We start from the raw sequence: 26,602 nt of genomic DNA on the forward strand, positions 1-26,602 counted from the left end.
AACTCATGTGGCCCTCTTGTCATATTCCTCTTCAAAGTAAATGAGAAGAAAAGAAAAAGAAAGAAAAAGTAAGACATTATTCTAGTACAACTTATGATCTCTTCTTTGTGATGTAGACATTAATGATGAATAATGTGGCTTAATAATATCTTTACAAGGGCAAATGATCCGTCGTGAGATTCTTTCTTAAGTCCATTCACATAATTGACAGTATCTTTCTTTCTGATATTTTGTCCCTCCTTTTTTATTTCGTGGGCTCTCTCTCTATTACAAAACCAATTCTTACAGATTGATTGGTGTGACGTGAGAGATTTTCCTATGATGGCGGCGTAGAGAAATCTTGCCTTATCTTTAATGTCTAGAAAAAATTTATAACATTACTTAAAAATGGGTTTTAGTTTATCAAATCAACCACCCAATGTTGTTTTTTACCAAAACAATAATGAAAGGCATAAAAATGAAAAATGTTGTGTGACGAAATTCTATCAACTCCACATATGGGAAGAGTAACTGTTTAATAACATCTTGTTTTCTATTCCCTTTGTTTTTTCCCTTATTAGTGGGGAAGATTGTCGGCAATGCAATTACTTGAGTCAAATTGTGACATTTGGTCTTTAGTCTTTCAAAAGAAATTGGGAATTTGATTTGTAGGGACAATTTGCAAGTTTCATCTTCTTTGTACTTTTCGGCTTATGCACAAGGAGGGAAAGGGCAACCTCCAATGGTGAAAGTTAGACTCCAGAGGCTCTGATCAAAGTTCCATCTTGATCGTACCTCCAATGGTGCATTGGAGTTCACAGGCGATGATCTCGCTTGTACACAGTTTTTGTGTATAACTGTGGATGGTGCACGGGCATGCACAGAACCGTTGATGGGAAAGAAATGAAAAATACAAGTCAAAGAAAGAGAAATATTGTTGAGCAGACCGAATGTACAAACAACATCAGCATGATAACAATAATTCATTGTCATATGTTTATGGTTCTGCATGTGTATGCAATTCGACTCTCCTCCAGCCGAAGCGGGAACTAGAGGATCCAACCCAGCCAAAAAGAAGGGTATTTGAGTCATTTCACAGATGGGCAACTCCCAACACGGCTGGAGGAGAGCCAGATCCATGTGTATGTTCTTCTTAGCTTCCAAAGTATAAAGAAACAGTATGCGTTCAAATATATATTGCAAACTGGTGGTGGACAACAACAGTTAATAGAGAGTCTAAGGCATTAGTTGGTAATAATCTGTCTTGGTTAGAAAAATATATTTTGAGGTGAGAATAGGGGAGTCAAAATCCAATCTCAACCGGTTAGACCAATTGGAACTAATGAACATAACTAGATCGAACTGAAACCAAACCCTTATCGATCGGTTTCGGATTGGATTTGGTTTTTTGGACACTGGTAAAAAACCCAGATTGATAGAATGATCCCGATCAAAACCCAAAATCAAACCGAACGTAGAACCAAACCGATATGAAACCAGTAAGAAACTAAAAAAAAAAGTTTTTATACTGTTTTTTAAATACTTGTTTATATACTAACCGGACCAAAACCTGAATGGACCGATAATAACACAATAAGAGGAAACTGATTACAACCCGGACCGAAACTGACCCGACCTTCAGTTTGGTTTAGTTTTGGTTTGGACCAATATTAGCATGGTTTTAGTGCACAGTATCAGAACCGGATAGCGTTAACCTGCAAAACTGATAACAGTATCAACCTGGGTCGAACAAAATTACCCCTAAATCTCCTTAGAAAATGAGTTTTTTGACTATTTTACCCCTTGTTCGTACCGTGCTACCGATATTGTATCAACACGATATCTGGATTGGTGACTAGTAAACCCGGTATATATTCCCGATACAGGCGATGATACGATACCAATACTTAGAACCATGAGTAATAGACCAAACTGACAAAAACCAGTTTTAACGGTTTGATTTTGATTAACCTGAATGGCGCATCAACCTTTTTTATGTTTTCTAGGTTGAAGTGTCATCTTTACCTAAGGCAAAACTTTACCTCCCACATAATTTCCTGCACTTTTTCCTTTTGTTTACACATCCATGTTACTTTACATTTACTAATTATAATTATCACAAATTTTTTTTGTAAACGTTTTTATGTTGTATTGATATATATACATTTTTATGTTTTTTTCTTCAATTTTTCCAATTTTTAAAATTTTACTAATTTTTTTAGGACCAATTTATACGCCAATAATCCACCTCAGTTGCAAGAACCAGCCAATTCGAAATCAGACGGTCTCGGATATTCCTGTTCCAGGTTTTTAAGCATTATCCCTGTCCTCCTTGTTTTATTTCTTTGTAGTCTCAATAACATGATCGTTCGTAAAATGAACAATCCAGCTCAACTCTTCATGATAAAATTCTATCAAACACCACTGAAAATGCTTTGCAGAAAGATCAAAAGTACCCACACCATACTGCAATATTGATGTGAAACACCAAATAGATTGGTAGAAGAGAATTGATCAATATAAAAACTTTTGTAAGCTCAATTCAGGAATCAAAAAGGGATCAAATTATAGTCACATGGACTAAGATAAAGATAATCACCTCATCTGACTTTATCATAACTGGTCCGACCAGTTCACCCTTCAAGTAGGTTACAGCTGTATAAAAAAGTGGCACCTCGAGATCTCATAAAATTTCAGGAGGTCAGAGTACTCAGAGAATCAGCTCAATGATATTCCAGGCATCTCAAGATCTTAGCGAGCGCATGACCAGTCCATGCAAGTATGTAGGATCAATTCAATTGTAGTTGAGATACCCAGCATTCCCAATTAATCAGAACAGTTTAAAGTTCATCATGGTTCTGGAGTTCTTCCATGTTCAATAGATCTAGCTTGTGTTGAAGTTCCTGACAAATTCATCATTTTTCTCATTTCCATTAGAAGATTCAGCATACGCAAAGTATTGGGAGACTGCAGGTATAAAGTACCTTTAACTTCTCCTCCAAGCATACAGCTGGTGTTGACAACAGTGCTACATACCTGTCAATTTTAATGAAAAATGACACGAGAGTTAAGAGTCTACATAGGGAAGTTTAGTCTGTGTGTGAGTGTGAGAGAGAGGAAGGTTCTTACTCGCAACGGCTTGGTTCGTCTACATCTGTTAGCTCATTCTTCAAGCCACACCTAAGTTTTACCTGTAAAAAAGCACCCATGCTCAGTATTGTGCATCACTAACTGGAAGTCCAGTAACTGATCACTACCCATCAGTCCTCTGTATTGTGAAGGCTTCTGTTTGGAATAGTGAGACTAGTTATGCATGGGTTGTCTACCTTAATCAAGTAACATGAATTAATCTGAAATTTTCTCTCTTTTTTTTTTTTCGTGTGTGTGTTGTGTGGGGGGGGGGGGGTGTGGGGAAGAGGGATCCGAAGAGAAAAATAACAGGCCAACACTTCCATCAACTACAGCCATTTGGTTCACCCTGATCAGTGTGTGTTTTCCATGGCAACTCATATATGAGTAATCGGTTTGGGATTCTATGGACTGCTACTAAACCAAGAAAATTCATAGAATAGCTGGAGCAACATAATCTCCTCTACCTTTAAACTTCTATCCGGCCCATTCCAGCATTTATCGCCATTTGAAAATATCATGAGCCTGTATGAGTCCTCAAATTTATCCCAGTTCCTGTTTACAAAAATGGAGAAAACACTTAGCAGGTATTGCCCAAATAAGAGAGTATTGACATATAAATAAGGGGCGCTGTTCTCTGTGCCGCAGCGCAGCCTGCGCCCAGGCACACAATGACCACCCTGCCCCCCTGCACAGGCTGCCCATGTGCCTGGGCGCAGGCTGCGCTGCGGCACAGAGAACATTCTCCCAAAAGAATAGAGGGAGGTTTCCTACACCAACAGTGTAGGAAGCTAATCCAACACCAATAGCTTTTTTTGCCACATGGAAGTGTCTGATAGACCCATACTCTATGAACTTGTTTTCCAAGTCATCACCAGATTTGACATGTGACTTACCAAAGAAATTTCCTATCAATGCAGAGATTAGAATGACCCAAACATTTGTCCACAAGAAATCAGCCGTGTGGGAAATATTCCCAAAGTGTGTGTGTAGAAATACTTTTTGCTATAGGTAGAAATAAATTCAGCTCAAATAAGAATGTTAAAAAAGATGAGTGGCAAGACTAGGAAGGACAGAACTAGACATTAATATTTTGAGGTAACTAGAACCAAAAGGGGGCATAATGTAAAATTCATTTGACATTGTTAAAACATGCACAAAAAAGAACATTGAATGCACCGGTGAGAAGGAATGACAAGATGCAAAGGAGAGGTTTTATAGGATAAGAGTGATGCAGTATCACTTGGCTGGTTAGACCGGCATGATATGCTTTGGAGACCCAAACCCAAACAGAACCGGTCCAATTGTTTTTGGTCCAACAAGTGTTGGAATTAGTTTTTTAGTAGGTTATTTATTTAAGTCTTTTATTTGTTTTGGGTTACCTACGGAGGAGCTAGATAGAGTGAGTTGAAATTGCAAGTCGTTATTTTCAGTTTCATAGTTTACCTAGGAGTCTTGTTATTTTCTTCTTTAAATACTTGCATGTAACCCAACAATGGGGATACTGAATTGAATAGAACTTTGTTGAGTTTACTCTGTAAGAATGTGTGATTGTGTGATCTCTTTCCCATTCCCCTGCAACTTTTCCCTTCTCCTATTCGGCCCTCTACCAATTTTGGTATCAGAGCCGAAGGATCCATCTCCTTCCCTGTCAATCTCTCTCATCTCTTTCTCCTTCCCAAACTTCCTTTCCCATTACTGTTCTACAGTAACAGTAACCCCATCTCTTCTCCTTTTTCTATTTTTTTTTCCCATTGCTGTTCTACCGTTAAAGCAGTCCCCATCTTCCTGCAGCAACCCAATGAACCCCTACCCATTATCTTAGTAATCCCTCCTCTTTCCCTCTTTCTTCGATCAAACCCCCTCCCCGACTCAGGGTTCCACCGATTATTAAAAAAAAAACCAAAAAGGTGAATTGAAGAAGGGAGAACGAGAGACAGAGAGTACAGAACTAAAAAAGTAGAGCAGAGAGGCTGATAGGCATCGAGGGAAAAAAAAAAGAAAAAATAGAAGATAGAAGAAGAGAAGCAGAGAAGCAGAGAATCGAAACAAAAGGACGAAGAAAACATACCTAGTTTCAGGGAACTCCACCGCTGCTGGCTTGAAGCTCCATCGCAGGCGGATTGATCTCTTTTGTGCTCTGGAATCCTATTTCGATCAGGACTTTCAGATGATTCTTGCAGAAATTGAACTCCACCATCGTGAGTTGTCCACTGGTCTTCTACCAAGTTCCTCACGTCTTCTACCCAAGTGAGATAAGTTTCTTTTTTCAAACTCATACTCCCTATATTACCCCAATTCCTTAGTCTTTTATTTCTCTTATATCCCTTTTTTTCTTTTATCTCCTGAATTACCCCAAAACCTTATAACTTCTTGCATGCACGATAGTACAGTAATAATTCCCACCCTTTTTCTTTTTAAGTCATTTAAGATTCCTCATAATTACGGTTGTGCCATTCTTTTCTAAAATCTCGGTTATTTACTGTTTTGCTGTTCAACCTACGTCTTTGAGTGTTTTCTTGTTTAGCTTAAGCATGGTAGCCAACAGTGAAGTTCTTCAACAGTTCAATTCTTATAAGGCTGAAACCGATGCAAAATTTGATACTCTCATTGTCGTTGTCAATTCCATTAAGACAATGATGGAATCTATGCAAGCTTTTATCGATCAACTGAAAGCTTCTTATAAAAGAAAGAGTCTCATGCCATCTGTGGATTCTTCCAACTCCATCTCACAGGACCCGCCTCATGGTACGCCACCACCACCACCTCATACACTACCACCACCATAGCATAATACACCACCACCACCTTATGGACTTGGTTGTTATGATGATGATGCAGATCCTAGCCTCCTCGAATTGAAGAAGCCACCCTAAGCCTAGGGTTTTAGTAGGAGCCTTAGTTTAGTTTATTTCAGTTCTATACTTGGTTTTTATTTTATGTTTTTAATTGAACTGGTTTTAAATTGGTTGCATCTAATTTGTTCAATTGGTATAGTTTAAGTGATTAATTCTGATTGGCTGGTAGGATCTTATATCCTATTGGCTAATGAAGAATCTTAGTTGTTTTAAGTGTTTTTAAGTGTTTTTAAGTCATTAGGGTCAATTAGGTCTTTTAATACCTTTTAAATTGTTTTAAGTTACTTATCTACACCTCTCCACGATTTTGGATGGGGAAATAGAGTTGTAATAGCTTTAGGAATAAGGCCTTTGGCCTATTATTTAATACAGATCGTGGGAGAGGCTCCCCCACCAATTAAAGTTTTAAAATTTTCATTGCTTGCTGCCATGAATGCTGCTGCTGCTTGCTCCATCGTGTGAGTGCCTTGTGAGTAATATCAAGGTTGCCTTGTGAGTAAAATCAAGGTGTAGGGACTGGTGGATCTCCAGTTGACTCCTTGCATCATGAAGATCGGGAGGTTTCTTCTAGTTTCAAGTTGCTGCCATTGTTCTCTGCAATCCAGTGAGTTTGGAGTTGCAATTTTTATTTTAACCTTCTTCTAATCCTCTAACCCTAGCCTACCTATACTGTTCAGCATTCCCCTCCATTAAACCTACTCCAATTCCTTCTCCATTCATCAAACCTAGACCTCCATTAAACCTACAACTTCCACCTTCGAATCATAGCTTAGTTTCTAAGCAACCATCATCTCCCCCATCAGATCTGTCCCAAACTTTCAGCATACATCCACCACACTCCCCCCTACACTCGATCTACTTTCAGCCCAATCAAACCACTCAAACCCTAATGCCCCTCATCTCCCATAAAACCCAAAACCCTAAAAAACCATTCTAAATTCTGTCTAATTAACCATCAAAACACCACCAAAGCCTGATCGAACCACCCCCCCACTGCCAGCTACACTCGACCAGAAACCCAGCCCCAAAGCCCTTTCCTAAATCCTAGAATTAGCCTAAAATCTGAAACCTAAAACCCTAACCCTAACCCTAAAACTGCAGAACTTCTAAACCTATCCAAACCCTACTTTCTTTATACCATAATAATCTCCTACACCTGCATACTAAAACCATACATAAACCATACCTGAATTCTTAGACCTCACCCTAGTTTTACCCTAAACAGCCCACATCTGTAAACAGTTACAAAATTCTGATCTTACCTGGCTCCTATTAGGCCTCGCCTATATAGGACTACATTAGATGATTATCGAGCTGAAAGAGCAGCAAAGTTGGACATTCTTTTTTTTATGGAGATAATAATCCAGAACAGTACCTTGACTGAATTCACAGTTTGAATACCTTTTTCAGATGATACGGTTTGACTGAGGCCAGGAAAATATTATTTGCAGAGGCTAAACTAAAAGGCACAACTCGAATCTGGTGGATCAAGCAACAACAACAAAATCGGACTCGAGGCATTGATTTAGTTACTACTTGGACTGAAATGCATGAAGTCTTGAACAAAAGATTTTTACCTACCGACTACAAGCAGCGTATGCACCTCAGGTTTTCACAGTTGAAACATGACAACCTAATAGTTGAGGAATTTGTTGCTAGATTCTATTATTACGCCACTTGATCTGATTTTGAGTGGGATGAATAAGTATTAGTGGCACAATTCCGCAATGGTTTGCACCCTCAAATAAGTGTTGCACTAGCATCCAGTCGACTGCCTACAATGGAAGATGTTGTATAGGTTGCATATCAGGTAGAAGAAAGTCTGGAATGACCATACAACAGAATTTTCCAGACACTTTTCCTAGGGGTAACAATTACAATCAGCTTCCCCCCAAGAAAAGTCATTCAACAAACCACAGGCTATTGGTTCATCTATGGTATCTTCACGGCCTAATCGACCATATTCTACACCTCGGCGTGATTTTGACAGAGCATCTTCATGAACTACCTGACCATATTTTCCGCCTCGGCGTGGTTTCAACAACTCTTTAGTGATGCCAAAGGTTGCCATTCAGTGCTTTACATGCAAAGGATATGGACATGTCACTGCTCAGTGTCCCAACCGTTTGGTGGCTTATATTGATAAGGATTCTTTTATCCCTCACGTTCCAAAAGAACACCTTGGTGTTGAAACAGTTGATTTACCACCAGAGTGTGTACCAGGTGAAGTCAATGGCTTAGACTCCTAGGTCAAAAAAATCAATGATAGCTCTTGTACCATTGGTATGTCCTCACTTTGTTTCTCAATAAACAACACCATGGCACAATTTTATTTCCATGTTAATTCCACTATCAGCCCTAGGAGCAAAAATGTAAAGTTCTAAGACATACCCCAGTGTAGTTGTACTATGGCCTTCCACTTGGGAAGCTCGTTTAAATGGACAGACTTTGTAGACATACCTGACAGCAAGTATTTCCAAATGTCATAAGCCATCATAAAAGAAAATAACGTGTAATTGAAATGCATATCCAAATTGAGCGCAAAATAAATAATAGCTGGAAAATAAGAAAGTTCATGTACTTTCTCTCCTTGTTCTCAAAGCAACGGTCATAAAACGAATAAAATCCCTTCTCTGGACCTAAAAGTTAGAACTCATAGATCAGCAAGTGAGCAACTGAGCATAAGCCAAACCAACTGAAAGGAACACAAGCAGTTCATTTGCATGTGAAATAACACCACAGTAAAGATAAAAGGAAACTCGTTATGGAACATGCTTACCAAAATCATGTTTTAGCTTTTCAGTCAATTTTGATATCTTTGACTTCAGTTTAGACAACTTTGAACTCGATTCTTGATATTCCTTTCGGATACGAGCAGCCTCTGTAGAAGTCGATGTGCAGAAAATAACCCAAGTATAAGCACTTACTTCAATGACAAGTGCTGCAAAAATTAAGCATTTGATCTATACCTGATTTATCCACTGGAGTCTGGAAAAAATTAACTGCCCGCAAAATGTTCCGAACAGCTCGCCGTATCTTATCCAACCAAGAAGGATTACTTGCAGTTATATCTAAACATGAAGCAAGATCAGTAGAAGTAAATTAGATGTCATTTAACCAACTATTATTTGCCAAAGTTGAAGTGAACATCAAAAAACAGCATAAAGGGAACAAATGACACGGCGGTAGAAGACCTGAAAAGTCTGTCTGGTCTTCTAAATCAGATGTGTAAGAGGCACTAGAATCATCATGATTCTCGTAACCCAACTCGTTATCATCCAGATTTTTATTTCCTATGTCATCGTCATCGTACTTTTGATCCTCTTCATCAGTTTCAGCATCATAGCCATCATAGTCTTCTTCGTGTTTGCTCTCTGGAGACACTTCAGCACCTTCACGGTCTTCTTCCTTTGCAGTCTCAGGTTCTTTACTTTTATCTGCAGTGTTTTCTCCTGTCCAGCGAGAACCAACAAGGCGACCCAATTCCTCCTTTGATAACCCCTTGGAACCGTCAGATCTATCTCTCTCCTGAAAATACAGTAGCACCAAATTTACACAATATAAGAAATAAGACTAACTAGACATTCATGCACTAAGCACTACTGCCTCTGTAGACACCACCACCATCACAACCACAGCACAGCAGCTGCAGAGTTGCAAGAAAAGAAGACGAAGAAGGCTGAAGCAGTAGCAGCCACAGCTCTCGCTGCCACTGCAGCACAGACATCACTGTGACTGTGGCCGCCAATGCAGGAGGAGGAGGAGGAGAAGAAGAAGAAGAATAACACCATGCCCAGTAACAGTAGTAAGAGAACCATCAGCAAGAACGTGGGATGGAGAATCAGATTGCAGAAATGAAGCAAACAAATGAGACTTACTAGTCATGTGTGTGGATGAACCGGAGTCAATGACCCATGGAGTAGGGGATGAGGAAGTAAGATATGTAGGTATACCTAAACGAGCTAATGTAGTTGTCGATGTAGAAGAGGATGTCTCAAGTTGCTGAACTCGTTTGAGAAGTTAATTGATCATGTTAGCCTGCGAGGAGGAACTACCACCAGGGGAAGGACCATGACTAGTGTTAGTAGGAGGCACCACTTCAGTATTTCCATCAGAAACAGTAGTATTGGCAAATTGTTGTTGTGCCCACTGAGGCTTGCCATGCTTCAGCCAACATTTATCAATGGTATGATTAGGGCGGCCACAGTGGGTACAGCAGCGAACAACAGGATGAGAAGGTGGACTGCCACGACCACCCATGCCACATCCACGACCTTCCCCTGAACCACGACCTCTACCAGAGGCACCATTACCACGACCATGACAACCATCATTAGCAATAAAGGCTGAATTGTCCTTGGTAGAGGGAGTGGAATCAGGTTTAACCAAAGAAGGGGGATAGAACTCGCTGAATTCTGCAGTAAGCCTCATTCATAGAGGGAATTTCCCCCCCCCAGCTAATATCTGATTCTTGATAGGCTGAAGATAAGAGTCTAATCCCAGAGAGGAACTTAGCAACAAAAAACTCAGCACGTTGAGATTTAAGGGCATTAATGTCAGTGGAGAGAGGCTGGTGGACATTGAGTTCCTCCCACATTCCTTTAAGAGTGCTATAATAATCTCCAACAGACTTGCCATTCTGCTCGAAGGAGAAAATTTCCTCACACAGATCGAATATCCGGGATATGTTTTTGTCTTCAGAAAAGCTTTCTTTTAGTTAATCCCAGACACCCTTGCCTGTGGTACGAAACATGACATTGGCAGCCACAAACGGTTCCATACTATTGCATAGCCAACACAATATTGTAGCATTTTCAGACTGCCATTCCATATAGTCAGCAGCATTAGTAGCAGGCAGGGACTTGGTCAGAATATCCATCTTCCTTTTGGCTGTGATATAAACTCTGACAGCTTGAGCCCAAAGAAGATAATTGGAAGCACCAGATAAGTTGATAGAAGTTATTTGAACATTGACATTGTCTGTGGGAGGTTTAGACTCATCCATGATGATAGAAACAGGAACTAATCTTCACAAAGAACAGCAAGAGGTAGGCACAAGGAGTACCAACATATCAGCAGATAGCCAATAGATAAATATCACCAAGTAATCACAGAAGAGTCAGCAACTCAGGTCAATAACACACTGCTGATCCAGTTGTCAAGTAACAATAATCAGGCCAGCAGTAAGAACCAGGGCAGAATCAATCAATGCAGGCTGATAATCTTGAAAACAGATTACTGCAGGCAGGGGAAACACGAGGAATTGAATCCCAGAGAACCAAAAGTTGAAAACAGCCAATAAATTAGGTTGAGTGACCAGTATATGAAGGTCTTGATTGCCCTACAACTTCAGAGAAACTTCACTGCCAGAGATAGGAATATTCCAGAATAAAACGTGTCAGAAATTTTCAGAGAAGATAAAACCCAGCAATCTAAAAAACTGAAATTAGTTGTTGATGGAGCCGTGGATCAGCCAGTAATTGCAGTCGAAGGATCAATGTAAAGAGGGCAATGATGCCAGAGACAATTGAGATAATCAGGTGGCCAGATTAGGATTAATTGAAGATCCAATACTGCACCAAAAATCGGTCAAAAACAGGGGAACCGGAACTTAAATGAAAGAGGAACAGTGTTATGTTGATGAAGCCCATATGCTTCATGATAGCAAGGAATATAATCTTCAGAATTTTCAGATGTCAATGGAGCATTTAATTCTCATAATCTTCAAAGTAGCAGGAGACCCTATTTCTCCATTTTGTAATCAACTAGGGTTTCAAAAAATAAAATACAGTATAGGTTGCTGTTGACCACAATGGAGAATTCAAAGAGGACTCTCAAGACAAAAGGAAGATTGAATTGTTGGACCTTAATGCTACGATACCATGAAACAATAGCACAGCATTAAACCCTAACAGTCCAGAGAACAATAAAAAGAAGAAGTTGAGACCATGCCACCCATGGTTTGAGAAGTGAGTAACCTACTCAAACCGTGGAGGGGGAATCTATTTATAATAAAACAGTAAACATCAAGTTACAAAACCGCCGACTCAAACTTAAGAAACAAAGTAAAGCTTAAATCCCTAAAGTACCCCTTATTAATAAGCATAACACAATAGGAACCATACTTAGTCTAAACTAAAACTACTAACATAAAAGTTTCCAATTGGTTTTCCTCGCTTGAAGCATGATTTTGTAAAGGAGAAGTGAAAGTTTTGCTTTACATGTTTTGTTTTGGGGGAATTTTTTTGTAAAAGTTTAAGGGATACATGTACATGATCACACAGTATGTCAATGTAGAATGAATTCACTTTGTCACTGATGATAAAAAAAAATAATAATAATAACCCACAAGCATACACAGACTTTAAGATTTAGAGAAAAATAGGATTGAATCCTCCAAACAAACGTGCATTTTAGCAAACATGCATTGCAATGTCAATATCTTTCTACCTACATAGGTACTTAGTTACATTGATGATGCCTGGACTCCAGACTCAGGGTGTTCTCCTTATGTGTGACTACAAGAAATTTTTTATACGTAAAAACCCTATGTTAATGAAAATAGACATACTTTGGAACAAAATAGCGAAAATCAATATCTGATGCAACTACTGGAGTTATGACTGAAAAAAAGGCAGGAGAGGATTACAAACATCTAAACCAATTAGTGCTATTAGAACTCCAGGGAAAGAAGACAGACTCTACCTGTTCTACTGCTGTATCAGGTGTAGTAGCATCATGACCAGCTTCATATATATCCAGTTCTGGGTCCTTATCCTCTGCTGTGCGCTAAATCAATATAGAACTCAAAAGAATTCAAGAAAAAAAAAATGCTGAGCTTCGATTCCAAGCTATAAAAGGAGAAAGCAGTAACAAGTCACTTATCACCAAAAACAAAAAAGCAGTAACAAGCACCATTTAATGTAACTGTTACTGGAAAAGAAACAGTAAGTTTACTTTCTTACCTGTTCTATTCCATGATTTGGAGACTCATTCATAGTATTATCACCATTTTCAATGTCAGTCACAGAATCATCATCGCCATTTTCCCCACCCTATTGTTAGATAACCAAATTAAGAACAAGAAATTAAAAAAGTGTCCCATTAATAAAGGTAAAAAAACAATTAAATGAAAGCAGGGAAGGGGAGATGGACATGTAAGAGAACTGGAACAGTAAGAATTATTTTGTGGCTATTGCTTGGCATACAAGAAAATATGCACAAATACAATTGTATCCATAAAAGATATACACACATACACATATATAGGAAAGAGAAAGAAATAAAGGGTCGTGCGACAGGATTAGACATGAAAAGATTTCATTTTGTGGTCACTGCATAGTAATATTCAAATTTCGACCAAAATGCATCAGAATTGGCAAAATGTTTTGTTTTCACAGGGGAAAACTCGGGGGGGAAATAAGGAAATTACAGTATTTTTTCTGAAATAAGCGAAACAAAAATAATGAAATGACATCAATCGAAATGACTGAAATGTTACAATACGGTATACTTAATTCCATATTTCGAGCAGAAAAGTCAAAAGCATGATTTTGATCATTTCAATTACGAAAGAGGGGAAATTTGGGGAAATGACCAAAATTTGTCCTCGTGTTCCATTTTCTTCCACAATGTTGTGGATTCTTCTCTAAAACACTTCCCTCAAGCTAATTTAAGCTTCCACAAGAAGATTTTAAGGAGTTTCAAGCAAATTTGTTCATGTTTCAGGGTAAACTTGATTTGAAGAGGTGAGTCCATATACTAATCTGTTAAACTTGTTCAGGCTACAAATTGGATCCAAAAACATCTTGAATGAGGTATTCAACTGCAGGGATGAATTGAAAAAGAAATTCAAGAATAAAATCTGACCAATTAACCAACCAACAAAACTACTTGTTCCAAATAAGACCTTGTTGCATCAAAAAATATAAATGTTGACTAATCTGGCTAACATTGAACATGGTAAAATGAAATGGTTCAACAACTGAAAAATGAGGTTATTCAGGAATACACATTGAATGCTGAGAATATACATTGAATTCTGGTTGTAGATCCTTGATCAAATAAGTGTTTGTGATTCCAGAAGAAATGAAGCAAAAGATAAAATGTATAAAGGGGACAATAATTTCATTTACAAGGGAAAAGTTGTAATTTTGTACTGTTTTTAACAGAGTTAATAGCATATAGGGGAGAGGGAGTCAATCAATGAAATCACATTCTTCTCTCTCCACTTCATATTCCTCTCTGCTTCTCCATTTATCTCTCTGTTTCTCTTTTTCCCTAACTCTAATCTCTACAGCACGTCTGCACATCCAATCACAGCAGTTTGAACTTGGTATCAAAGCATCTTCACTGTTTTGAGGGTCGGTAGAGCTTTCACAGCTCTCACTCTCTCGGTAAGGAATCCAACAGAGAAGAGAGGGTTCCTATATAGGTAGAGCATGTGAGGATTGACACCCTCAGATCCTTGGACGTGTGAATGGAGAGCTGTTGAGACAACTAGAAATTAATTGCAGGTTTTTCTCTCTGAACAGTCTGGGGCTTTTAGGGCATGAAATTGGGACCTGTCAGGATGCCCTAAGGTCCTCTAATAGTCTAATGGTGGTATAAATATCAATTTTAAAGATTACCTAGTGTGGATGCAGCAGCTCGAACATGGCAGAAGCATTCTATCACCTGTTTTTTGGTTTCAGAATTTGGTTTCACACAAACCAAAGTTGTCTAGGGCAGAAGATTGGTGCCATTCAGGTTGCCTTAGGGTACCCTTCTAGTGGCTTGAGTATCAAATCCAGAAGCCATCAATACTGATAGCAGTAACTCCAACAAGTAGAACCTAATTACCACTTGCAAGGACAATCCAGCACCTCAGGGCTCCCCCAACCTGTGGGCATGCAGTCAATCAAGAGTGAGTGGTAAGAATCGATAATGTCAGCTTACTAGAAGTGATATTATCTTGAAATGTTACTGTTATTGTTTATTTTGTGATGTTCTTGTGAATTTTCTGTATTTTCTGATCTTTGGGAAAAGTCAGTTTTAGGAGTGTGGACTCCCCATTTGTTTTGGGTATCTAACTTTCTAACCAGACCAAGTTTCATGTAATCGGCTAATCGCTCATAATGTCGCAAATCAGTGGGTCAGTGGACTTCATAAAGGAAGTTATTGTGTGGCTATTGTTTAACAATAGTAATAGGAATATTGGGCTCATTGCCCATTACGGTTATGGTGTCCTTGACCAAATCCCATTACTCAAAGAACATGAACACACACATTCAATGTTTGTATTTTCATAATATAATAGAATTCACCTCAGCTTATCTTTTGCGAAACACAACCTAAATGCTCCCACATGAATTAGGCAGGCACTTAAGATGCCATTTCCTACAACTTAAATCCAAATTGAAGGTCAAGCAGTCCATATGGGGGTGTATTTGTTCCATAGATGATCATTTGTATTCCCTCTTTACACAGTGGATTCCAAGATGTATGCCCAATATGTTTCCAGTTTAAATTAAGGCCATCAGAATGCAAAGATACAATAGGTGTAACAAGATTAATTCATACTTGATCAATCAACTATACAAGCAAATGGATCATCATGAATTAATTGGTTCTAAAAGAGTAGAAGAGTTGATGAATCAACTATACAAGCAAATGGATCATCATAAACTAATTGGTTCTAAAAGAGTAGAAGAGTTTTATGAAATCTATGAATTTATGAACAATCATGAAGATCTAGGCTAAAGCTTCAAACTTAATAACCATCATTATAACCTGATCCAATGGAGGAGTCTCTGAAACTCCAACTATATCAGCTTCTTGAGTTTCAATGGCTTGATTCCTCTCCTCTGCTTCTTTTTTCCTTTTCTCTTCCTTTTCTCTCTCCAAGCGCTCTTTCTCCTCTGCCTTTTCTATTTGTTCCATACGCTCTATAGAGGATTTAAAGCAAAATATAAGATAGAAAGGCTGCAACTACCAAAATATCTGCTGAGAAATTTCTAGTTCTAGGTATCTGTTTTAATCAACGTGCAATTTCATTGATGGCTAAGAAACAAGTAAAAGGAAAAACACTTTCCCATGTATAGTACAATTGAATAACCATCAGAAATAAACATCAACAAGACATCATCGGATGTGGCAACAAAATTCAACTCTCACTGTTTATTATAGTGTTGACTTTGTCTCAAACATTAATCATGATGAACTTTATTGATTTTGGAAATCACTAGACAGGTTTTCTAATAATTGGTGCTCCACAAAGAGTATTTTTGTCTTTCCCACCCCATAGTTGGAAGGGCTTGACCTGTATCTGTCAAAGGCAGAACATGAATGAGTAGTCTTCCTCCCTACCGAATAAGTTGACATCTATGATGCACCAGTCTAGTATAGGGAGTGAATTATATTTTATTCCTCAATTAACCTTATATTTGTTTATGATTGGAAAGTTGAGTGGATAGAGATGCTGGATTCCTATCGTAAACCCAAATATATGGGACAAGGCTTTGTTGACTATAAATCTGTCATCAATCAAAAGTAAATATCCTCTCAGGTCCAAAGAGTATGTGTGTACATCATACTTGTCACAGAGTTTAGGCAACCCAAGGCGTTGGAGGGGGCCTGGACGCAAGGCGCCCATGGCACCTGGACACCAGGCATTGCCTAGGCGTTGACATCTTAATAGGATTAGAAAGTCTATATATACATCTTCTTAGGAATTTAGGATTAGAAACTCCAAAGTATAGCTGGCTTGCTTGGTGATGTAGATAAGATGGCAGGTATCAAGTATACCAGCAAGAGAAGAGAATCAAGGGGGCAGAATTGACTCCAGCTCATGGTCCAGCTCATGATCTGGAATTATTTAAGTTCTGTCCAGTTCAGGTCTAGTGGAGTCCAGCTTATAGTAGTTGGAATCAGTTATTTATTAGCTGGAGTTAGGGATTTGGTTATTTGCTCAGTTGTTAGTCAAGTTAGTCAGTTATTAGTCTTATACAGCTGCAAACTTGTTTATCTGTTTGGTTTTCTAAGTCCTAATTCAGTTAGGAGTCAGTTGGTTGTTTTGTTTTAAATTCTGTTTCAGTTATTAGTTAGTAGCTTGGAGTACAAGCTAAGCAAATGGAAAAACTGTGGGAGACAGCTGGGTGACAAACCCTAGCCTGAGAGAGGCCTTCTATCTTCTTCCTTGCTCAATCGATTTTCTGTGTGTGTTTATTTATTGCTAATCTCAGTTATCATCTATTGGGAGGATCTACTGCTGTTCTAAGATCTTGATTGATATTGAGATCACTGATGTGGGGAGTACTGATTAAGATCCATCCATTCAAATCCCTGTGGTTTGGCTTCTTTAGAGATTTTTCTGCTACCTTAAGGAGATCGATCTACCCTAATCCGTGATCTGTTGGAGACCACAGATTGAAGATCAATTCAATATATAGAGAAGAGGATTCGGCTGGAGTTTGGAGGGAATCTGAGGTTGTCTTGATTTAATACCAGAAATCTCCACAACTGTGATCCAAAATCTAGAAAGTCGTCTACTTTAAATTGGCTGATCAGAATCATCTGAAACTTTCAGGCTCTAAGCAAACCTAATCAAGAGGTCAGGTTTTATTACTGATTTGCCTACTGTAATTACATATCTGAATCTGAGTTGGGTATTACTGTGGAAATTAAAGGAGTGTTTATTCTGTTATTAGTTACTGGGTAGTAAATTGTTTTTGTTAAAGTTACTGAATTAAGTTGTAAGGGGTACATGACCCATCTGTACCATGGGAGTACAAGACCCATATGTACCATGGGGTTACATATGAGTCATGTACACTGCTGGCGGTAGCTTGTTCTAGTGTCTATCCTCTTTAGTTAGTCTTCTAGATAGATATTGTTTCTATTTCTATGTCTACATTAGTTTCCTATAGTAACTAGGATTGGAAGCTTCTAGCTTCTCCATTGGTTGTAACTTCACATTATATAAATTAACAAGGGGTGGGGCTTATACCTCTAATGGTTGGCTTCTGCATCAACCTCACCGATTCTGTTTTATCTCTACAGAATTCCTCTTTCCTCTGTCAACTTCTTCATACCCCCCTTCTTATTTGTTTATTGTTTTGCTGGTTTATTAGGATTGATATTCGTACATGGTATTAAAGCAATAATAAACTAGTGATTGATCCTCTTCCAATCCTGGTTTGATTGGTCTTCAAGTTCTCCTTCAGTTCCTGGCTGCAGCAGCCAACGCTGCCTATCTACTACTTATTGCCCTAAGTTTGTGATGATTCAAGGATAAACTAAGGCCTACTCTCAACTATCTAATGATGTTTATAGAGATTATTGATTGAAGATATCAATTTCTATGTTCTACATCACTTGAGGTTTCCAGTTCTGGGATTTATCTCTAGTTATTTAGATCTGATTGATCTTCCTATCCAGCCACTTGATGATATTGGCATTTTGAAGACTGATTGAAGCCTCCTAAGGTGCACTCGATCCATGTTTGAGCTATTTTCATTAGTCTCTCGCAACGGAAGTATGTGTTAGACTTATTATCTAAAACTGGTATGTTTGCCTCCAAACCAGTTGATTCTCCTATGGATCCCCATCAGAAATTCGGCACTACTATTGGGGAAGACTTTGATGATCCGCACCAGTACAGAAGACCGGTGGGGCAATTGATTTATTTGGCTGTTACTCAACCTGACATATCCTTTGCATAGGAGTTATTTGGGAGGCAGCATGTCAGATCTTGAGATATCTGAAGGCAAGGAGCTCATTTGTTGTCCTCATGGAGTGTTGATCTGGTAGGATATTCTGTTGATGACTGGGCTGGTGTTGATGGTGACAAAAGGTCTACTACAGGGTTTTGCACATTTGTTGGTGGTAATCTAATCACATGGAAGAAGCAGACCACTATGGCTAGGTCTAGTGTTGAGACTGAGTATAGAGCTAGAGCTATAGCTCATACTGGAGTTGAGTTGATGAATTGATGTGGTTAAAACTTCCTATTTTAAGAGTTGGCTTTTCAAGTCACTCAACCGATGAAGATGTTCTGTGACAACAAAACTGCTATCTACATCGCCAGTAACCCGGTGTTTCATGAGAAGACAAAGCACATCGAGGTTGGAGATATGTTTACCAAGCCTCTGTTTGGACCTGCTTTCTGTAAGAATTGTTCTAAGCTGGGCATGGGTGACCTATATGCTCCAACTTGAGAGGAGGAGTGTTAAAGTTATTGATTTAAGTTCTAAGGGGTACATGACCCATATGTACCGTGGGGGTATATGAGTCATGTACACTGCTTGCAATAGCTTGTTCTAGTGACTTCTTCTTTATTCTTCTAGATAGATCTTGTTGAGTTGTTTCTATTTGTATGTCTACGTTAGTTTCCTATTGTAACTAGGATTGGAAGCTTCTGGCTTTTCTATTGGCTGTAGCTTCACATTATATAAGTTAACAAGGGGTCAGGCTTATACCTCACCGATTCTGTTTTATCTCTATAGAACTCCTTCTTCCTCTGTCGATTTCTTCTTCTTTGTTTGTTGCTTTGCTGGTTTATTAGGCTTGATATTGTTCCAGTTTTGGTACATTCTACTGTAATCAGATTAGAGTTATCCTCTACAGGTTATATTGTGAGGCTAGATAATGTAGCTCTAAATAGGAGATGGATCCTATTAGAAGCCAAGCAACAGGATCTAAATAAGACTGCTGGTTTGGCTAGGCAGTTTGGGGCTGTTTAGGGCAAATTTAGGGTTTAGGCTAGGTTAGGGATGAATGTGATACATGGCAATGATCAGCAGGTCTTAGGGATAATTTTGATATAAAAAAAATAGGATTTGGTTAGGTTTTATAATTCTGCAGATTTAAGGTTAGCGTTTTGGGTTTTAGAAATTAGGAAAACTACTAAAACTAGGGTTTCAAGTGGGCTGTGAGGGCTTGGGATCGAGTGTACTAAACAGGGAGGGCAGTGTTCGATTGTAATATGAAGGTTTTCTGATGGTTGAATAGGGTTCTACAGAATTTAAGGAGTTTAGGTTTATGGGGGATGAGGGGATTTTAGGGTTTTGAACTAAGGATGGGGGCAGCAGTCAGGATCGAATGTAGGGCTGATGGAGGGGAAGCTGTGATCAGGATTTTATGAAAAACAGATGAAGGCTGAAGGCTGGACAGGTCCTAGATGAATTAGGGTTTATGCGATTCAAACTAAAAATAAAGGGATCGAATGGGGAAGGAGAAGGAATAAAAAAACAGAGTTAAACTTCAAATTCACCACAGGAATCCACCGGCAGCAGCTTGACAATTGAAGGAACCTCCCGATCGTCTCGATACAAGGAGTCATAGGAATCCACCCACCCTATCCACCTTGAAATCCACAAGGATGCACTCACAAAGGAGCAGGAACAGCAGCAGCAAACAGACTTTTTTTAATTCAAAATTCAATGTGGGGGAGCCTCCCATGATTTGTTTATTTATAATATGGCTTTATGCCAAGTCCTAATACAAATTAAAGTCTTCTCCTTCACAAAATCGTGGAAGGGAGAGATTTAAATCTAATTTAACTAATTTAAAACAGTAAATTGACTAAGATACCCCTACTAACTTAAATTAAAAGAATCTAACTTAAAACAACTAATTTAAAAGAAGATTCCATACTAGCCAATAGGATTTAAGGACCTATTAATCAATAGGAACACTTCACTTAAATTAGACCAATTGAACCAATTGGATGCAACCAATTCTAAACTGGTTCAATCTAAAAACAGGAAAATAAACTAAGTATGGAATATAATAATCCTAATCTATGGCTCCCTAATCAAACCATAAGTTCAGGGCTTCTTCTTCTTCTTCTTCTTCTTCTTCCTACTTGGAGCTGCATCACTAGATTATCCTAGATATGGTCTTGCACTACTTGGTTTTCTTTGTCAATTCTACCTACTACACCCATCCATGTTACATTAAAATGGCTTCCCACTCCTACTTTGTTGCACAAGAGAGCAATAATTAAAAAAGCGGGTCGTGGGAGGGGTGAGAGTTTGGAGTCCATCCTAACCTTTGGCATTTTTTGAGCTAAGTGGGTACCCTAAAGACTCGAACCTGGGCATTTGCCCTGTCAGCCCAAACCTATTACCATTGCTCTAAGCCATAATTAAGAACCTTAAATAAAATCCTACCTCCTGCTTTTGGGGAGCAGAATTTAGAGGACATTCTACTCCATATGAATTGGAACACAAAACTCCTGTCAAGTAGGAGTAGATTCCTCCTTACTTCTAGACGATTATGAATATTAACGTTATATGATCTACTGATTGGGGCTGCATATCAAGAGATGATGCAAAGCTAGAACTATAGAGTTACAGGATCCACATTGGATCTTCTCTAGATTGTGAGAGTATGTAGAATCAAAAGAGTCAACAGCTATGCAAGCAAATAGAATTATTTGGGCAAGCAACCTTTGGCTTTTGGTTGATACATGTTCTCTGTAAGATGGATAAAGAGGTAATTCTGGCACTTGGGGTTTAATATTTATGTTTGGGGTCAAATTTTGTGTCCAGTAAATTTTAATGTTAATTGGACTAGATTCAAGTATCCAATTTACATTCAGATTTATCATCAAATTTTTATTTGCCTTGTTCTATGTTAAGAAGCTACATGTACTATTTCCATTACTTCTATTTGGCCAATCTTTCAAGGATCTAAACTCCAAACTTGCCCATTTGCATGATTTTGGCACCAAAGGACAGGTAATGCAGTTAAATTTTTCTTCTGTACATACAGTCAGGATGTCAGGAATCAAAAATTATTTGGGCAAAAAATGGTCGAATGTAGAAAGGTATTACACCGTGGCACGTCTTCCACTTAGCAATGAGATTTCAGTTTAGACCTTGGTTTCACCGACCAAAATTCTGCATATTTTGGTTGACCATTTCATTTGGCTATTTTGACGATCAGAGGCTATATTTTGGCCCGAAACCCTAATTAAGCATCTATAAAGTCTAAACATATTGGAACCTTTAGATTGTAAGAAAACACACCCAAAATAGTAGTTTGGTTTCTTACCCTAGGTTGGTAGTGTACGTTGCCATACCTTCTATATACTTTCTCAAATATAGCATATTTGTATACATAATTTAGTCTTAGAATACAAAATTCAATTAAAACAATTAAAATATGCATTAGGAGTGGAAAAAAAAAAAAAAAGAACATTTAGGATTACAAAATGTCAAAGTGCTACAAGTACAACCAAGGTTAAAATACCCCTACGAAACCATACTTCTAACTCTATGTCGATACCACATAGAGTCCCTAGAAGGCTTGAAACCTTTGGGGGAAACGGCTATACCTCGAATTTGAATTTTGCTCAAATGCAGAAAATCGTCGTTGAAGATGCATTGTAATAGTCCCCAACAATGTGTTCCACCAAGAAATGTAGGTGATTTGACAAAAAAAATAACAAATATGGAGTTTTTGGAGTCACCCCCCCCCCCCTCCCCTCCTCTAACATGTGAAATTATTCGAAACTCACCAATGGGTCAAAATTTTGACCCATTTCAATCGGAATAGTGCTTTCATTTGCACTATTTTGTATCGCTCTGGCCAAATGATACCAAAACCAAGTTGAACCCAAAATTGGGAAATTTCGGCCGAAATTCTGCGTACTTAGTAAGTCAACAACCTTAGTCGAAACCGAAATTTTTTGCAAAATCTCGGATGTTTCGACCAAAATTTCGAACCATGGTTGATGTCTTGTAAGGAAATCATGAGTATATATGCACATTAGGTCATTCAATCTTATGATGGCTAATACATATTTTGTCATTGTTTGGGGGAATTAGCATCAATTTGAAAGAGCAATTCTTTTGTCTTGTAAGCATGATACCCTAGAAACCCCAAGTGTGATTACTTAGGCCTTAATCCTTGTTCTTAACCTTTGTTCTACTCCTTTTAAACCTGCACAGTAATTTCTTGCTATTCCAAAATCCAAACAGGACTTACAGTAACCATCCACTTAAATTCAACTTTTCTCAACTATAAAGCCATGAAAGTTGAAATTTAGCTTGAAACTCCAACTTACATTTCGTAAAATCTGACTCTACTATAACTAGGATTGTAGACTAGCGGCTGGAACCTTCAGACAATCCACCATCCAGTTATGAAAACCTTATCATTTTACTCTTGAACATGATTCCGACCTTTCCTACAGCCCCAACAAAATCTCTCTCGAATTTCTCCAAAACCGTAGTTTCCAAGATTCTATATCAATTAATTGTATTTTAAGTCTCCTCCCATATCAGACCACTGGTTGTCGTAAATGAAAGAGTGCCATGATGATGACCAATCCATGCCTACGGAAATCTGGATTTACCCTTTTTCTCAAATTGTTGATGGTTTTGTTTTGCTTACATTTCAAAATTCATGTAGAAGGGGATGCTTCCCTCAACTTGCCTCAATCCTTACCATTTTTGTCATTGTCATATAAAATATTTTTGCTCAATCAATAAGAAAATAAATTTTTATTTTATTTGGTTTATGAAAAGAAGTAATTAACTGGAAACATAATTTATAAAGCCATCCAAGACTTGGATAGGGACTTCAAGAATTATAATATCAAGTTATGACAAAAAGTGAATTTGAAGTTATAAGAGGACACCAAGTCTCATATACCTTTGAGCTGTTCAACAAGACCTTTAAGTATCTTCTCCTCATTTTTCAGTTTTGATAATTCTTCTTCATCTTTAGCTATGCCTTGATTCGCTTGCTCTACTTCTCGCTTCCGTAAGGCAACCCCCTCCTGATAAGTCACAATCTTCGTTTTCAATCTATCCCTAGCCACTTTGCCAGCCTCCCAGCATGTATTTTTACATTTCACTGTACCATTGTACTCATCACTCCCATCACAGCAATCTTCTCATAGGTAATAAAAAGGAAGAAGAAAATAAACAGTTATTAAGATTTTAGAAAGAAAAAAAATAAGTGGTGAAGAAAATGAACAGCATAAACAATTAGGAATACAAGGTTGCCCAAAACTTTACACGGTTCTGTAGGAAATGACTAATAATGAGACAGAACAACACCCCAACCAGGAAATGACTAATAAAAACAACACAACTTACTTGATTACTTTTACCAACCAAAGGAACTTATTCATGGATTAAATATACTCGAACAATCAAGAGAAATGCACAAAAGAATCTAATTCATACCACAAATGCCATCATTAACTCTTGAAGAGAATAATGTCAGAGGAACATGTCCCGCATTTCGGCAAAAGAACTTTCCTCCAGGGCATGCAGATGTTCCTGCAGCTCAAGAGAAAAACAACATTAGATATATTAACTAAAGCCCTTCCCATTTAGCAAGCTGCATAGTATAAGAAGATCTCATTCACCAAAAAAATATATAAGAAGATCTCAAATACAATTAGAAACCAATATGTCAATATATGTAACCCTAAAAGTCATTTGACACCCAACCTTCTGTCCCAATGGTAAAAGCATCCTTGCTTAAAATTCAAATGGATCTTTAATTTTTCTATATTTAAACGAAAATTAATAACGTTATGGTTAATCCAAACCCTAGTTTAAGCTCAACAAAAGTTAAAACACACCCGAAAGAAATAGCAAACAGAAAAAAGGCAAAGAAATGTTATCTCGTTTGGGCTAAAACCGACACAAAAAAAAAAAAAAACTTAGAAGCCACTAAATTGCAGACCTGGTTCATCAGATCCATCTGGGCAATCGCAGAAGTCATCATTCAGCTGTGCTCTGGTGAACTTTTTGGTTCCATCCTTGCATTTAATAACATCGGACTCGAAGTACTTCTCATCTAAATAATCGAAATTTCCTCTTAGATAGAGAAAATATTAGAAAGATTTCAAAAAAAAAAAATTAGGTATTTACCTTTGGGAGCGACCCCAACAAAATCTTTGGACAGAGAAGCAGCTGATCCGACCACCAAAATCAGGCAAAAGAGATCCAGCAGAAGATAGAGTCGATGGCTTTTCATCTTCTGATGAAATCCAAGCAAAAACAAATTCGAGAAAATGTGAGTCAAAAGATTGAAACATGTAAAATGTTTCCAACCAACTTAACCAAGTAATGATCCTAAATCATTTAAGAAGGTCTTACTACTCTCAGAGGTCTTGCATACCCAAACAGAAAATAGAGAGGAACTCGTATTGCAGTCCTTAGTAAGTTCCGGAACTGCAATTGAACGGAACGGATACATTCGACAATTAAATGGACTAGACGGCAATATATTTTTCAAAAATCCGATATAATAAAATGCATATGGTAATAATACGATATGTGTTTAATGTGACCATTCTATAAACAAAAATATGGGTATATATTCACTATGTTATAGATATACACCACCTAATAAACAAAATAATAATATATACACAATGATTTTATCAAAAAGAAACATCACAACTAAAATAAACATAATATAATATTCCTTATTACATCTCATAAGATTATCATTTGACAAATCAAAATATCAATAAAAGTATCTCATCCGACATAAGAGAAAAAAAAAAAAGACATAATGTGTTCTAGAACTCATCTCTAAGATGAGCTCACATCAATGAACTCATCTCTAAGATGAATTAACATCACCAATGGAAGTTCATTTACCTCTGCAATCATCGATTTACCCAGCTACAATTAACTGCCCACCTGAACTAAAATGAGAACAGAGATGAAGAAGATGAATGGAATGGGACCAATCGACGACTAGGGTTTGAAGAAAAGAAGACCAAATTCGTATTATGCAAGGGTTTTGTTTTACGTTTTTTGTTCTTTAAGTTTTGATTCTATTTTTTTTAACAAAACTAAACTTAAATTAAAAAGTACTAAACGTGTTTAATAAGTGTATAATACGGGTGATGAACTCTGAGAGGACATCTAAGTTTTTTCTTCTTTCTGAGAGGACGATTGATGAACACTGATGGCTCTCTAAGAAGGCATGTTGGCTCTTCCTCAATCCTACCAGGGCTACGAAAAGTATGGGACTTCATTCAAACTGCGGAGCGATGGGTGGTGGGTGATGGCTCCACAATAAGATTTTGGTATGATAAATGGTTTGGGGACAAAAGCATAGAGGAATTGCTGCAGCCAGTTCAAATTCCAAGAGGATTAACAACCACGGTTGCAGATTTCTTAGAAGGGGAAACTTTAAACTTTCCACAGGTGGGTTGCCCAGCATTTCAATATATTTTAACAAGCATTCAGGAGCAGGGAATCACTAAATCAAATAGAAGTGATATCAGGCTGTGGGCGAACTTAAGGAGTGGACAATTTACAGTGAATTCAGCGTGGGAAAAGATAAGAAAGAAGGTTGAACCACTAGCTTGGACTAGGGATATATGGCGCAGGCAATTGCACCCCCGTATATCTATTTTTGGTTGGCGTCTGCTGCATAATGCTCTCCCAATGGATGATAGAGTGAGCCGGCGATCAGTTCCATTAGTGTCTAGATGTGATCTATGTCACTCTGAATCTGAGTCAGGGTTGCACATCTTTATAAACTGCAGATTTTCACAACAAGTATGGAGTGAAATTTTATCTCTGTTCAATGAAAGATGGGGTGGTTTCCCTTCTATTGAGTTGTTTTTCTCATGGTGGAGAAGGAAGTCTAAGGTAGTTTTGCTACCA

At 38.0% G+C, this 26,602-nt stretch overlaps 1 pseudogene; it reads right to left on the bottom strand.

Annotated features, from left to right (window-relative positions):
- Positions 1-2,584: 2,584 nt before the first annotated feature.
- LOC122669638 lies at positions 2,585-25,011 on the bottom strand (annotated as a pseudogene).
- Between the last annotated feature and the right edge of the window lie 1,591 nt (positions 25,012-26,602).

The sequence above is a fragment of the Telopea speciosissima genome, chromosome 7 (assembly GCF_018873765.1).
Source record: "Telopea speciosissima isolate NSW1024214 ecotype Mountain lineage chromosome 7, Tspe_v1, whole genome shotgun sequence".
Taxonomy (NCBI): domain Eukaryota; kingdom Viridiplantae; phylum Streptophyta; class Magnoliopsida; order Proteales; family Proteaceae; genus Telopea; species Telopea speciosissima.